This window comes from Natrix helvetica, assembly GCF_964273705.1.
Source record: "Natrix helvetica genome assembly, chromosome: 1".
NCBI lineage: Eukaryota > Metazoa > Chordata > Lepidosauria > Squamata > Natricidae > Natrix > Natrix helvetica.
The window spans coordinates 17,241,190-17,256,377 of record NC_138548.1 but is presented as its reverse complement, the minus strand read 5'-3'; the positions used below and the strand labels follow the sequence as shown (position 1 = coordinate 17,256,377).

The 15,188-nt window shown below is 45.0% G+C and overlaps 1 protein-coding gene across 1 annotated transcript in view; it reads left to right on the top strand.

Annotated features, from left to right (window-relative positions):
- Positions 1-1,718: 1,718 nt before the first annotated feature.
- The window catches only part of ATP8B3 (ATPase phospholipid transporting 8B3), a 115,892-nt gene continuing 102,422 nt past the window's right edge, over positions 1,719-15,188 (top strand). The window contains exon 1 of the mRNA XM_081958164.1: positions 1,719-1,824. The gene's annotated coding sequence lies outside the window, so the exon portion shown is untranslated. The remainder of the gene's footprint in view (positions 1,825-15,188) is intronic.

The following is a 15,188-nucleotide window of genomic DNA, read 5'->3' as shown; positions in this document are numbered from 1 at the left end:
GTATGGACAACAATAGACATAGCATCATCAGTTGATCTATTACTCCTATATGCAAATTAGTATGGGTCCAAAGTAGATGGAAGACTAGCCTTAATATAGTTCAACACCAGGCTCTCAAAACATTTCATGACAACATATGTTAAAGTTATTGGTCTATAATCAATTCAATTCAATTCAAAGCATTCAAATCACAATTACATTTTTACAGCTTTCCGCTATCGGCATTCTTTTTTCTAATTTCTAATTTTTCATTCTATGGCCCATTGTTTCATACATGTACCTCCTTATTTCATGATTATTATCTTTAGAATATATACAACATATGTACAACATTTGCATCTCTATTGGTTTCTGAATATGCACCATCTCCTTTTGTTATATTTTCTATACCCGTGATGGCGAACCTATGGCACACGTGTCACAGGTGGCACGAGGAGCCATTTGTCAAGGCACGCGAGGTGTTGTCCTGTCAGCTGGCCAGCACGCATGCGCCCACTGACCAGCTGACTTCGGCCTTCTTTTGAGGCCATTTTTCACCCTCCGGAGTGCAGAAAAACGGCCCTACAGGCAAACCGGAAGTTCAGGAACATACTTTAGCCCTCTGGAGCATTCAGGAGTCTTCAAGAGGGCTCCCTGAAGGCTCCGGAGGGCAAAAAATGACTCTACTGAAGGCCCCTGAAGGCTCCGGAGGGCTAAAACCGGCCCTACGAGCAACCCAGAAGTGACTTCCAGTTTGCTTGCAGGGTGGTTTTTTGCCCTTTGGAGCCTTCAGGGAAGCCTCCTGAAGGCCCCTGAAGGCTCCGGAGGGCTAAAATCGGCCCTATGAGCAAACCAGAAGTCCATTCCGGAACTTCGGGTTTGCTTGTAGGGCCGTTTTTTTGCCATCTTGACGGCACTCATGTCGGGGGGCACCTCTGGTGGCCCAAGCGCTCTGCCAGCAAAAACAGAGCTCGGGAGAGCTGTGGGCGGCACTCCTGAGCTTCATTTTCATTGGCAGAGGCACTCTGAGCCGGTCCGTCGCTATTTCCAGGGTGGCCAGATCTAAGCACCCCACGGGCCAACTCCAGCCCCTGGGCCTTGAGTTTGACACACCTGCTCTAAAGAATCACCCTCAACTTGAAACTTCCTTAACTTCTCCTTAGTTTAGATATGTGAAATTAGATGGCTTGCATTCAGGTCCATATTAAGTTTAGCCCCACCTGGGAGGCTTTGAAGATTAAGATATAAAAGCAGATGACGTTCGTCTTCCTACCTGCAGAGGAGGGGAAAGAGACATTCTTAGCAGAACTGGTCTGGGACAGAAGCCAACAATGTGGTCAAGAGCTTGGTAGGTCAAGCGTGACCGAGATGATGCAGTTCTTCTGCCTTGGGTACAACCCACTGGTCAAACTGGGTTTGGGCCAAAGAAAAGCTGGAAAGGGAAGGGGGGGGAGAAAACGTGTTGGGTGACTGTGATATGTTTAGCCTCTTCTTGGCAAAATGCCTGTTGAGGGTGGAAGAAGTGTATGGCTTGCCACGAGTTGGAAAGATTTTGCTTCTCAGGTGTACAGGTGAGCAAGATTGCAGTTATTATCATGGGACAGGTTTCAGGAGAGGGAGGGAGGGAGGGAGAGAGAGAGATGAAGGAGAGAGCAAGAACAGGAGGCTGGGTGGAGTGAGTTACTTCCTGTTCCCTTTGTGCTGCTTTTTAAAAGCCTCTATGCCTTGGCAAAGTTGGTCTTCTGTGCCACAGCTTGGAAGCCACTTGAGGTCATCAGAAGCATCCTGGAGATCGGGAGAAGGGCAACAGCATTCCCCTTGGCAGGAAGGGAAGGAGACAGGCAGGTAAGCCATGAGAATATTTCTCGCCAGCAGTGCACAGCATGGATCTATTTGTCTCGTTATCCCTAATGAGCCCCAAGGGGAAGAGAAGAGCAGTTCGGGTGACTCCAAGCTTCTCCTGGTGCAACAGGGGAAGTGGTGCAGTGGTGCAACAGGGGAAACATGTTGTGTTACAGGAAGACGCAGAGGTGATGTCGTTAAGGTATCCTTAAGCAGGCGCTGCCAGGCAGCTGCCAAAAAAAGCCAACACAGTTCTAGGCTGCATCAACAGAGGGGTAGAATCAAGATCACGTGAAGTGTTAATACCACTTTATAATGCCTTGGTAAGGCCACACTTGGAATACTGCATTCAGTTTTGGTCGCCACGATGTAGAAATGATGTGGAGACTCTAGAAAGAGTGCAGAGAACAGCAACAAAGATGATTAGGGGACTGGAGACTAAAACATATGAAGAACGGTTGCAGGAACTGGGTATGTATAGTTTAATAGAAAGAAGGACTAGGGGAGACATGATAGCAGTGTTCCAATATCTCAGGGGTTGCCACATAGAAGAGGGAGTCAAACTATTCTCCAAGGCCCCTGAGGGTAGAACAAGAAGCAATGGGTGGAAACGTATCAAGGAGAGAAGCAACTTAGAACCGAGGAGAAATTTTCTGACAGTCAGAACAATTAAGCAGTGGAACAGAAATTGCCTCCAGAAGTTGTGAATGCCCCAACACTGGAAGTCTTTAAGAAGATGTTGGATAGCCATTTGTCTAAAACAGTATAGGGTTTCCTGCTTAGGCAGGGGGTTGGACTAGAAGACCTCCAAGGTCCCTTCCAACTCTGCTATTGTATTGTATTGTATTGTATTGAATCTGTTAGCTGGTGCAGAATGGGAGAAAGTGCTGAAGAAGTCAATTTGGACGATTGTGAAGTGTAAGGTTCAGGCTTGATGGCTTTTCTTTGGGGTGAAAGGGAGAGAAAATAAATGCATATAATTAAATGTGAGGCGAGGAATGGCATGCAAGAGAAAGGGATCTATTGCACAATGCATCCTAGACCTAGGGAACTGACTATCATTCTGTTTTTAATCTCATTTGAAAAGAGAAATAACAGAGTGGGAAGGGATCTTGGAGGTCTTCTATTCCCTGCTCAAGCAGGAGACACTGTATCAGTGATGGAGAACCTTTTCGGCGCATGCATGTGCTCGTTGGGGCCGCACTCCGGAAAAGCGGACATTCCAGTTTCTGTTGCGCATGCGCACCCAACAATCTGCTGGCCAGCATGCATGCGCACACTGGTTTTTGTCACTGCCACGCACACAGACAGCTGATCATCACGCACACATGCACACCGGAAACCCAGAAGACAAACAGGCAAGGCCGCGTGTGCCGAGCAACATGGCTTCGTGTGCCACTTCGGGGCAAATGTGCCATAGGTTCAATATCACAGCCCTTATATCATTCCGGGCAAATGGCTGTTCAATCTCTTCTTCAAAACTTCCATTAATAGAGCACCCACAACGTCTGGAGGCAACCTGTTCCACAGGTTGATTGTTTTCAGTTTCAGGAAATTTCCCCTTAGATCTGGATTTCTTCTCTCCTTGGTTAGTTTTCATCCATTGCTTTCTGTCCTGCCTTCAAGCGCTTTGAAGAATAGGTTGACCTCTCTCTTCTTTGTGGCAACCCCTGAGATATTGGAACACTGCTAACATGTCACACCTAGCCTTCCTTTTCATTAAACTAGATATACCCAATTTCTGCAACTGTTCTTCATACGTTTTGGCCTCCAATCCCCTAATCATCTTCGTTGCTCTTCTCTATGCAGAGTCTCAACATCTTAACATGTTGAGGAGGAAGAGAAGGTCTATCAGAGATTCTTGGCAGATGCAAGGAAGGAAGCTGCTTCCTTCATTAATTCCTTATGAACTTTTCAGAAAAGTTCTTTTTCCTCCCATTGTGGAAAAACAGGAGAATGGATTGAGCTAATTATTGGATTTAATTCACTCCCTTCCTCTTTTGGGGGAAAAATTGCATAATGCAGAAGTCCTCACCTTGTGGGAGGGGACAGAGGGTGACATATGTGGTTCTGGTGAAATGTGTTAATCTGTTCATCTGAGTAGTGACAAGGCATCATCAGGTCATCTGATAGTCACATTCCCAGACCAGCTGCAATCTGTGCAATGGGCTGTGATAAAAATCTTAAAGGAGCAGGGGGAAGAAGTGAAATCAAGACAATGGTCAGGAAAAGGGAATTTGAGTCCAAGGCAGAAATGCAATTGTTTAAATTAACAGATTAACAAAGTTGGAAGGGAACTTGTAGGTCATCTAGTCCAACCTCCACTCAAGCAGGGGACCCTACACCTTTTCTGTCCAATCTCTTCTTAAAAGCTTCCAGTGATGAAGCTCCCACAACTTCCGAAGGCAACTTCTGTTCCATTGGTTGATCGTTCTCACTGTCAGAAAATTTCTTCTTATTTCCAGGTTGAATCTCTCTTTCATCAGTTTCCATCCGTTATTCCTTTGTCTGGCCTTCAGGTGCCTTGGAATATAGCTTGATCCCCTCCTCTCTGTGGCAGCCCCTCAAATATTAGAACACTGTTATCATTTCTTCCCTGGTCCTTCTCTTCACTAGACTAGCCCTGCCTAGTTTCTGTAACCATTCATCATATGTTTTATTTATATATTAGTGACTTGTCATGTCAGTGTTGGTCAGGCGTAGTTTTGATGGTTGGGCTGTTCTGTTAGCTTGTTTGGCAGTTCCTTGATTGGGGCATATATTTTTTTTGCTTCTTGATTGTAATCCTAATCTTGATTGATTGATCTTGATTGTATCCTCTGTTAATACCATTTAGGATTGCAACGTGAGAAAGTGACTCAGACTTGACCCTCCTTATTTCTCAGGAAGAGAAGGGGAGGGAGGAGGGAGGCAGTTTCAGACTTGCAAGGTTCTATTACTGTTACTCTATAATAAAATAAGTAAAAGAAAAACGTAGCCTTGGTTTCCTACTCTGGTCTATGTCAAAGGGTTGAAAGGGTTTACATGTTACACTTGAAAAAAGTCTCCAATGTCCTAAGAACTCTTGTACAAGTGACTTAGTGATCATTTGAAGCAACAATGGCACTGGAAAAAAGTGACTTACAACTGGTCCTCGCACATATGACCCTTGCCTCCTCCGCACAGTCACATGATCAAAATTCAGGCACTAGGTAACCGGCATGCAATTATGACAGTTGCAGCATCCCAGGGTCATGTGATCACTATTTGTGACCTTCCTAGCCATCTTCCAAAGAGCAAACTCAATTGGGAGGGGGGAGCCAGATTTTTTTAATGACCACATGATTCACTTAACAACTTCAGATTCCGCTTAACAAGCATGGCAAAATTATCACAAAATCAGGTACAACCAGGGCCAGATTTAGATGAAAAGAAGCCCTAGGCTATTCCACTTATGGGGCCCTTTCACCTCCCATTTTTAAGTTTGTAAATTACATGAGAGATAATAAAATACATCATTACTGTGATATATATATCAATATATTAAATGAAACATGTTGTAATTGGTACTAACCTTTATAAAAAATGTGGCACGCATAATAAATAAAAATAAAAGGCCCCTCTTGATCTTGAGGCCCTAGGCTGAAGCCTAGTTAGCCTATAGGAAAATCCGGCCCTGGGTACAACTCATTTAACAAGCGCCTTACTTAGCGACAGAAATCCCAATCATAATTCTGATGGTCAGTTGTGGACTATCTGTATGAGAAGCCCAGAAATGTGAGGGGGTCCTTGGTGCTCTCTGAGCTTGGTTGCTTTTTTGGGGGGGGGTAGGCGTTTTATTATTCCAAACTGCGCAACGTCATCAGTGCTAGTAAGGAGTGCAGTTTCAAACTGTACTCCTCACCAGCCTGGATGACATTACCTGGTTGGGTGATGAAACATCTGCAGGAAAATGATGATGCTCAGAGAGCAATCAGGGCCTCTCATGTCAATCCTGAGCTCCAAATATTCTCCTTTATTAGTCCAGGAATGTTTTAGAAATAAATGTGTCACTCTGATAGATTCTTCCATTCATTTCTCTCTTTTTAAAAATAAAATGCTGTAAAAATAAAATCATGGGGGGAAGTAGCACCTAATGGGCATCCCTACTGATGAGAGCCATGGCAATTATTCCGTGTTGGGAGTAGTGGTGGGTTTCAAATTTTTTTAGAACCTCTTCTGTAGGTGTGGCCTGCTTTGTGGGAGTGGCTTGCTGGCCATGTGACTGGGTGGGAGTGGCTTGCTGGCCATGTGACCAGGTGGGAGTGGCTTGTCGGCCATGTGACCGGGTGGGAGTGGCTTGGCAATCATGTGACTGGGTGAGTGTGGCCAATTTGTAAAATGTGGTGAAACTCACTTAACAACGCTCTTGCTTAGCAACCAAAATGTTGGCTCAGAAACTCTGGCATTTGAAGCACGCAAGTGTTAAAGCTATCAAGTTACAAGACCCTGGCACCCCTAACCCTTTAGAAAAAAAAAACCAGGGGTGTTCAAACTTGACAGCTTTAAGACTTGTGGACTTCAACTCCCAGAATTCCTCCTCTCGCTCTTCATCTTGATGATGTGCGGACGGGCAGGGGAGAGGGAGCTGGAACCGGTTCTAAACAGCACTGTAGATTTCTGGAACCTCTTCTATAGAAGACGTTAGAACTGGCAGGAACCCACCCCTGGTTGGGAGGGAGTGTTCTGATCGAGGCTTCCCAAGAGCATGAAGCAAAGTCTTTGTCCCGACAAAAAAAACCCTTTTATTAATTGACTGTGAATTCTGCTCATTGACATCCAACAAAGATTTTCGAGGGAGGATTTACAGTCACAGACCTTATCTGGCTTGGAGAGCTGATAGGCCGATATCTGCAGTGTTAGTTTGGGTAAAGGAAAGGCACACTCGGGCTTAGGCAACAACAGCTCTTTATTGTAACAGAACAACTATGTACAATCCAGTGAAGGTTCAGTCTGACAGCAGCCCTTTTATGGGGAGCTGTCAGACCTTCGACCAATGAGATTGAATCTCTGTTCCCGCCGGAACAGAGGACCTTGGTGGAAACCATTATAACAGTTGCTAATATCTAACATGCAGAACTTGCGAAGGAGTCTCAGAGAATCACGAATCAATTATGTGAACTAATTGTCTCCTGCAAACTCCACTCCCCTTTCGCTCCTCTTTTATTTCCTCTGGGAGGGACTATTCATCATCCACTTATTCCCAAGTCGACCCCGTTCTTTAGCTGTTCCCTTCGTCTGGCAATTCTGCACATACGCACACTGGGAACAGGCTCCAGCTGTTCGTCTGCCTCCCTAATTTCTGTCTCTGAAGGAAGCTGATAACTGGCATACGGCTCTGGCCCCCTCTCTGCCTCTGACACAGAGCCCTCATCAGAGCCTTCCCCAGACTCCAGGACTGGCCCATGTTCCTCCCCAACCTCCTCACTGTCCGAATCTGCTGCCAGCTCTGCTGGCTGTTAAGTATTAGACTTATATCCTGGCTTTTCTTCAGGAGCTCAAGATTGTGCACATAGCATTCTCTTGCTCTATTTTTGCCCTCATCCTATGAACAAGCCAATGAAAAAGAATCAGGGAGCAATCCTATGAAAAAGCCAATAGAAGTAGTCCTTGATTTACAACAGTTTGTTGTAACTCAAAGTTACGGCATTGAAAAAAAGTGACTTATGACCGTTTTTCACACTTATGATCGTTGCAGCATCCCCATGGTCACCTGATTTACAATTGGATGTTTGACAACAGATTAATATCCTATGACGGTTGCAGTGTCCCGGGGTCATGTGATCCCCTCTTGTGACCTTCTGACAAGCAAAGTCGATGGGGAAGCCAGGGTCACTTAACAACCCCGTTACTAACCACTGCAGTGATTCACTTGGTAAATGTGGTAAGAAAATGGGGCAAAACTCAGTGAATTCCCACTTAATAACATAAAGTTGGGATTCAATTGTGATCATAAGTTGAGAACTACCTGTACAATCCTAGGCTACATTAATAGGGGGTTAGAATCAAGCTCATGTGAACTACTAGTACCGCTTTACAAAGCCTTAGTAAGAACACACTTAAAATACTGTATCCTGTTTTGATCACCACGAAATAAAAAAGATGTGGAGACTCTAGAAAGAGTGCAGAGAAGAGCAACAAAGAGGATTAGGGGACTGGAGGCTAAAACACATGAAGAACGGTTGCAGGAACTGGGTATGTCTAGTCTAGTGAAGAGAAAGGACTGCGGTGGTATTATAGCAGTGTTCCAATATTTCAGGGGCTGCCACAAAGAAGATGGGGTCAAACTATTTTCCAAAGTACCAAAAGGCACAAAGAAACAATGGTTGAAAAGTAATCAACAAGAGAAGCAACTTAGAACTAAGGAGAAATTTCCTAATGGTGAGAACTAACAACCAATGGCATGGCCTGTCTTCAAAGGTTGTGGATACTCCATCACTGGAGGCTTTCTAGAAGAGACTGGACAATTTGTCTGAAATGCTATAAGGCATTGCGTTGCCATTGCGTGCCAAAAGCGGGGGAAGCACAGGGAGGGTCATGCGTGGGCAGGCCCACACTCATAATTCTATGTGCGCGATCCCCCATGCATGCACACGTGATGCCCCCATGAATGAATGCGTGCAACCCCCTGCGCATGTGCAGGGGATGGACATGTTTTTTTGCCAACCCCCCAGGCTCCAGAGGCTCCAGAGGCTTTCTAGGAAAGCCTGCCTGGCTGCCTGCCCCCCCCCCCCCCCGAGGGCAAAAAATGGCCCTACGAACCTTGCAGTACATGCATATGCACACTGGCCAGCTAACTTTGATCTTCATTTTCAGCCATTTTTCGCCCTCCTGAGTCTCCAACTTGCAAACCGGAAGAATCAACTTCTGTTTTTCTCTCTCCAGAGGTTTCAGGAGGCTTCCCTTGGTGAAAAACGTAGGGCAAAAAACGACCCTAAAGGCAACCCGGAAGTCCGTTCCTGAACTTCCGGATGGCCCTTAGGGCTGTTTTTCTCCCTCCAGAGGTTTCAGGAGACTTCCCTGAAGCCTCCGGAGAGCAAAAAACGACCCTACAGGCAAAGAAGTCCGTTCCTGAACTTCCGGATGGCCCGTAGGGTTTTTTTTCTCCCTCCAGAGGTTTCGGGAGGCTTCTGAACTTCCAGTTGGTTCCCGAACCTCCGGTTTGCAAGTTGGAGACTCAGGAGGGCAAAAAATGGCCGAAAATGAAGGCCGAAGTCAGCTGGCCAGTATGCACATGCATGCTGGAGCTGACAGGGCAATGTCTCACGTGCCCTAACAAAGGGCTCATGCCATAGGTTCGCCATCATGACTATAAGGTCTCCTGCTTGAGTAGGGGGTTGGACTAAATGACTTTAGTCCCGTCCAACTCTGTTATTCTATGATGTCTATGATGTTTAACAGGTTACGAGAACTGCTAGGAGTTTAAACTTGCTTGGGATATACACATATCCATCTTCTGACAAAAGTTAATAAATAAATAAACATCAGTAGTAGTTTTAACTGCTCAGTCATGTCCGACTCTTAGTGACTTTCTAGACAAGTGCTCTCCATGCTACCTATCAAACTTCTTTCAGTTGTTAGATGTTCCTCTTTTCTTCAGTTATGACGAAATCAAGCCAGTGAGTTCTTTGCTTGCCCCTTCTTCTTGTTCCATTAACCACCCCTAGCATCAGATTTCTCCCACGTAGTCTTGTGATTTTGACTTCTAGTGATGTTCCTGGTTTGATATGATTCAGCACCTCTCTCTTGGTTGCACTGGCCATCTGTGGTATTTGCAATAATTTACCTCAGTGCCCCAGTTCTAAGGCATCAATTCTTCTTCGATCAGTGTCCAAAATAAATAAAAATTAATAAAACACTACAAAAGAAACAGTAATTAAAAATAATAACTAAATTAAAACCAATAACCAAACCGAAAATAAACAAATTAAAAAGAAAACGAAAAACAAACTGAAAAGGCAGACTCAATGGACTGCTAGGTCGTCTTCTGGCATCAGTTATCTATATTTCTATATTTCTAACAGGTTGGGTTGGGATAGAGTGACGGACTTGAATTCTCCCAGTGAACATCTGTGGCTGAGAGTGGATGAGAACCTAGGATTCCCCACTTCTATTCCAACTCCTAGTCGAATTTATGTTGGTTAAAGCAGGAGTCCCCAACCTTGGCAACTTTAAGACTTGTGGACTTCAACTCCCAGAATTCCTCAGCCGGCCAGCTGAGGAATTCTGGGAGTTGAAGTCCACAAGTCTTAAAGTTGCGAGGTTGGAGACCCCTGACCTAGACTACTCTACACTGGTTTTCCTTAGGGAAAAAAACCCGAAGCATTTATATTTGCATATGCTTTAGTCACTTCACATTGAGATTACTACTGTGTGCTTGGGCTAGGGCTGTCCTTGAAGCCTACCCAGAAGCTACAACTGGTGTAGAACGCAGCAGCATGCACAGCATTGAGTGTTTCCAGCTTTGCCCCCATTACACCTCTGTTGCACGAACTGCACTGGCTCCCAGTTGCATCTTCCAGGTGCAAGCCAACATGATGGTTATCATCTTTAAAGCCCTACAAAGGACTTGGCCAGGTTATTTATGGGATCACTTCTCCCTGAGGTGCCTATTTTATCCCCCTCCAGATTACATAAGTTAGGCAAGTTCTGGTCCCTTGACATAGAGTGGGAACTTGGAAGCCTCCTTCCCCACCACCCATCATCCAGAAGCTCCCCCCCTCCAACTTTTAGCTTACAAGAAGGCCGTCATATGAAGAATGTATCAAGAACGGTGGCAGGATTTCGGTTTGGCTCAGTGGTGGGTTCCCGATCCTGTTGCAACTGGTATAGTTGCAACAAGGCCCAGCGTCCTCCACATGAATGTGCGCACCACATGCGTAGACATGTAGCATGTGCATTCGTCTTACCGTCCAGGGACACCTCCGCAATGTTCCAGCTGCTCGGCGGAGTGTACACGCCATGCACGTGTGTGGAAGTGGCAAAGACTTTAAAGACAGGTAAGGAGCGTGGGTGGACCCTCCGGAGCACCGTACTGGAACAGTACCCGGTGCTCCGGGCAGGCTCCGGTACGCCCATACCAGGGCGTACTGCTTGCAACCCACCACTGGTTTGGCTAGTCTAGAGAAAAGAAGGACTAGGGGGGGGACATCAGTGGTGGGATTCAAAATTTTTGCTACCGGTTCTGTGGGTATGGCTTGATGGACGTGGCTTGGTGGGTGTGGTGGGTGTGGCTTGGTGGGCATAACAGGGAAAGGATACTGCAAAATCCCCATTTCCTCCCCCCAGCTGGGACTCGGGAGGCAGAGAATAGATGGGGGCGGGGCCAGCCAGAGATGGTATTTACTAGTTCTCTGAACTACTCAAAATTTCCGCTACCGGTTCTCCAGAACTGGTCAGAACCTGCTGAATACCACCTCTGTGGGACATGATAGCAGAATTCCAGTATTTGAGAGGCTGTCACAAAGAGGAGGGGAGTTAATTTATTTACCCAAGCACCAAAGAGGGCTGGACAAGAAACGATGGATGGAAAATAATCAAGGAGAGAAGCAACCTAGAATTAAGGAGAAACTTCCTAACAGTGAGGACAATTAAAGGAGGACAGTTTGTCATCAGCTGTTTTGGTGCTCCATCACTGGAGGTTTTTAAGAAGAGACTGGACTGTCACCTCTCTGGAATGATATAGGATCACCTGCTTGAGCAGTGGGCTGGACCAGAAGACATCCAAGGTTCCTGGAAAAAGTCTGGTTGTCTTTTGAAAAGGCACCTTTGGGACAACCTTGATCTGGATGACCAAGAATCTCAATACAATACAATAGCAGAGTTGAAAGGGACCTTGGAGGTCTTCTAGTCCAACCCCCTGCCTAGGCAGGAAACCCTATACCGTTTCAGACAAATAGTTATCCAACATCTTCTTAAAGACTTCCAGTGTTGGGGCATTCACAACTTCTGGAGGCAAGCTGTTCCACTGATTAATTCTTCTAACTGTCAGGAAGTTTCTCCTCAGTTCTAAGTTGCTTCTCTCCTTGACTCCCTCTTCTTTGTGGCAGTCCCTGAGATATTGGAAGACTGCTATCATGTCTCCCCTAGTCCTTCTTTTCATTAAACTAGACATACCCAGTTCCTGCAACCGTTCTTCATATGTTTAGCCTCCAGTCTCCTAATCACCTTTGTTGCTCTTTTCTGCACTCTTTCTAGAGTCTGCACATCTTTTTTACATTGTGGCAACCAAAACCGGATGCAGTATTCCAAGTGTGGCCTTATCAAGGCATTATAAAGTGGTATTAACACTTCACGTGATCTTGATTCTATCCCTCTGTTGATGCAGCCTAGAACTGTGTTGGCTTTTTTGGCAGCTGCTGCACACTGCTGGCTCATATTTAAATGGTTGTCCACTAGGATTACAAGATCCCTCTCACAGTTACTACTGTTGAGCAAGGTACCACCTATACTGTACCTGTACATTTCCATAGACACCAAGATCAGGCTTTTTACCTAGGTGCCAGCTAGAGTGAGGTTGTCTGGAATTAATCATGGCACATTCCAAGGAGATGACTGAGGTGCCAAATTTTGTTTTATTTTCATGGTTATGTGGCTAGCGGTTTTTAATAGCTCTGGGTTTTATTGCTGTTGTAAGCTACCCAGAGCTACAGCTTTAAGATAAAAGCAGCCATACCAATCTTTTAAATACATAAACAAATAGTAATTAGCCCCACTAATGCAGGCATCAATCTCTCATTTTCAATAGAATTATGTTAATTATTACAGTAGCTCTTGCAATAATTGCCCTTACTCATGTCTTAGTCATCCCACGTTTGGGCGCATGTAATGTGCTCTACAGACGGCTGTCCTTGAAGAGCATCTGGAAGCAACATTGATTGGATACTTATGGGGGCTTCAAAAATCTGCCCTTGGGCCATTCCTATTGCGGTTAGGCAGTTTTTCCCAATCACATCCTTTCCCTAGTGTTGTTCCCAATTCTGTTCTGAGCCTGGTGCTGAAGCCAATGATGGACGCCAGACACGAGGTGCAGGTTTTCTGATTGCTTTTTATTGGAGTACTCCAAGGAAAAGGGTTCCTAGTCAAAAGGCCAAGAACAAAGGATTAAGTAAGCTTTATACATTTTCACTAAAGGAGAAGGCGGGACAAGGTGAAATAATAAGAAATATCATTTAATAAACATTCTAGCAATAATTCTACAATTTGTTCTATTGGTCTATAGCTGTCCCATTCCTAAGCCTTGGCTAATGAATGCCCCAGGAGTTATCTAATGCGCATTCCATTTGCTGAAGGCCATCTCCATTGCTAACTTTTGGCTGAGGTCTGCAAGTTGTCTAATCCTTGTTACTTTTTATCAGCTTTCTAGCTACCCATTATTGCTACAAGCTTTACACATGCATATTTCCTGTTGATAAGCATTCTTTGTTCTTGCCAGACCTACCACCCCCCACCTCAATTACAGTCTTCCTGATTTACTTTCAAGTGTGTGCCATGACCTTGCTTTAGCAGCCAGCCTATCACTAGTGCTGCGTAACAGAGTGAGCTCCCGTTACTTGTCCCAGCTTCTGCCAACTGAGCAGTTCGAAAGCATGTAAAAATGCAAGTAGAAAAATGGGAACCACATTTGATTGGAAGGTAACAGCGCTCCGAGTGCCTTCGGCATTTAGTCATGCCGGCCACATGACCACAGAGATGTCTTCGGACAGCTCTGGCTCTTCGGCTTTGAAACAGAGATGAGCACCGCCCCCTAGAGTTGGGAACGACAAGCACATATGTGCGAGGGGAACCTTTAACTTTATCTTATAATACAAGGTATTAGTTACATACCTTGAAGCTACTCACTCTTGGGGTTGAAAAAAAAAGGGAAGGGAAGAAGGAAGGAAGGAAGGAAGGAAGGAAGGAAGGAAGGAAGGAAGGTTATTCCTTGTTTTATTGCTCTTGCTTCTGTTGATATTATAGTGCTTATTTGGTTTCTTATTTACATAGAGCTTGGATCTCAATAGTACAGCATAATGAATTCAATAATTGTTATTGTGTAAGTGTCACCATAGCAATGGTCCTTTACAAGACGACCAGTCAGGTGTCCCAAAGGGTTTACACCCTTTAGACCATACATATGCATGGACAGTTCAATGCAGTGGCATGAAAGCGATCATCCTTTGAGCAAGGCCATCCAAAGGTTACAAGCAGCATCACTTTGAGGATTTTCCGGGGACAGCTGGGGTACAAAGTGACTTTCATGATTCCACAACAAAACGATCTCGGTTTATTCTGGTAGGTGGACAAAGTTTACAAGATGTTTCTTCCTGATAATTTACTTTTTATAGCCACCCCGTGCTAGACATAGGCAAATCTTTAAATGCCTATTTCCTTGGTATGGCATTAGGCATGTTGGCATGATAGAAGTCACAGTGTGCCAGTGGGTGGGTGCTGGTTTTCTGAAGTGTCTGTACTTTGCTTTCTTAAAATACATACGCTAAGGATATGGAACCCTTTGTAAAACATGATCTTCTCCCTCCCATGTCTCAGAACCACTGACCTTTGATCGTTGGTGTTATTTGGGAATATTAACTGACAGAGGTTTTGTTTTTTGTATGGCTTAATTTCCTGTTCAGTGGCTTCAGAGAAAAGGTGGCATATAAATTGGTGCAAAGAAGGATAACGACAAATAAAACTGTAATAGCGATCAAGATGCGGTGGCTCAGTGGCTAAGACACTGAGCTTGTCGATTGGAAAGGTCGGCGGTTTGAATCCCTAGTGCCGCGTAATGGAGTGAGCTCCCGTTACTTGTCCCAGCCTCTGGCAACCTAGCAGTTTTAAAGCACGTAAAAATGCAAGAAGAAAAAATAGGAACCACCGTTGGTGGGAAGGTAACAGCGCTCCGCGTGCCTTCGGCGTTTAGTCATGCCAGCCACATGACCACGGACACATATTTGGATAACGCTGGCTCTTCGGCTTTGTAACGGAGATAAGTACCACCCCCTAGAGTCAGGAACGACTAGCACATATGCGCAAGGTATTACCTTTACCTAGCGATCAAGAACAGGGATGGAGAAAACCTGAAGATAACAGCCAATGATTAAGACAAATCCTATCCAAACTAGAGAAGCACATAAGCACATAAGGAAAATGTCTCATCCCTGACATTAAAATCAAAATAATATTGATCTGTATATTAAAATAAGTTCCATCCACATCTCAAGAAGTTCCCTATGAATGATCCTCCACTGAACTCTCTCCAATGTGGCATCCTTCAAAAGGGGCGAGAGTACCACATGTCAAATTCCAAAGTTGGCCTTTAATAGAAAATATATGTAGCTCAGGGTTGAACTGTGCAGTCCTTGATGCTC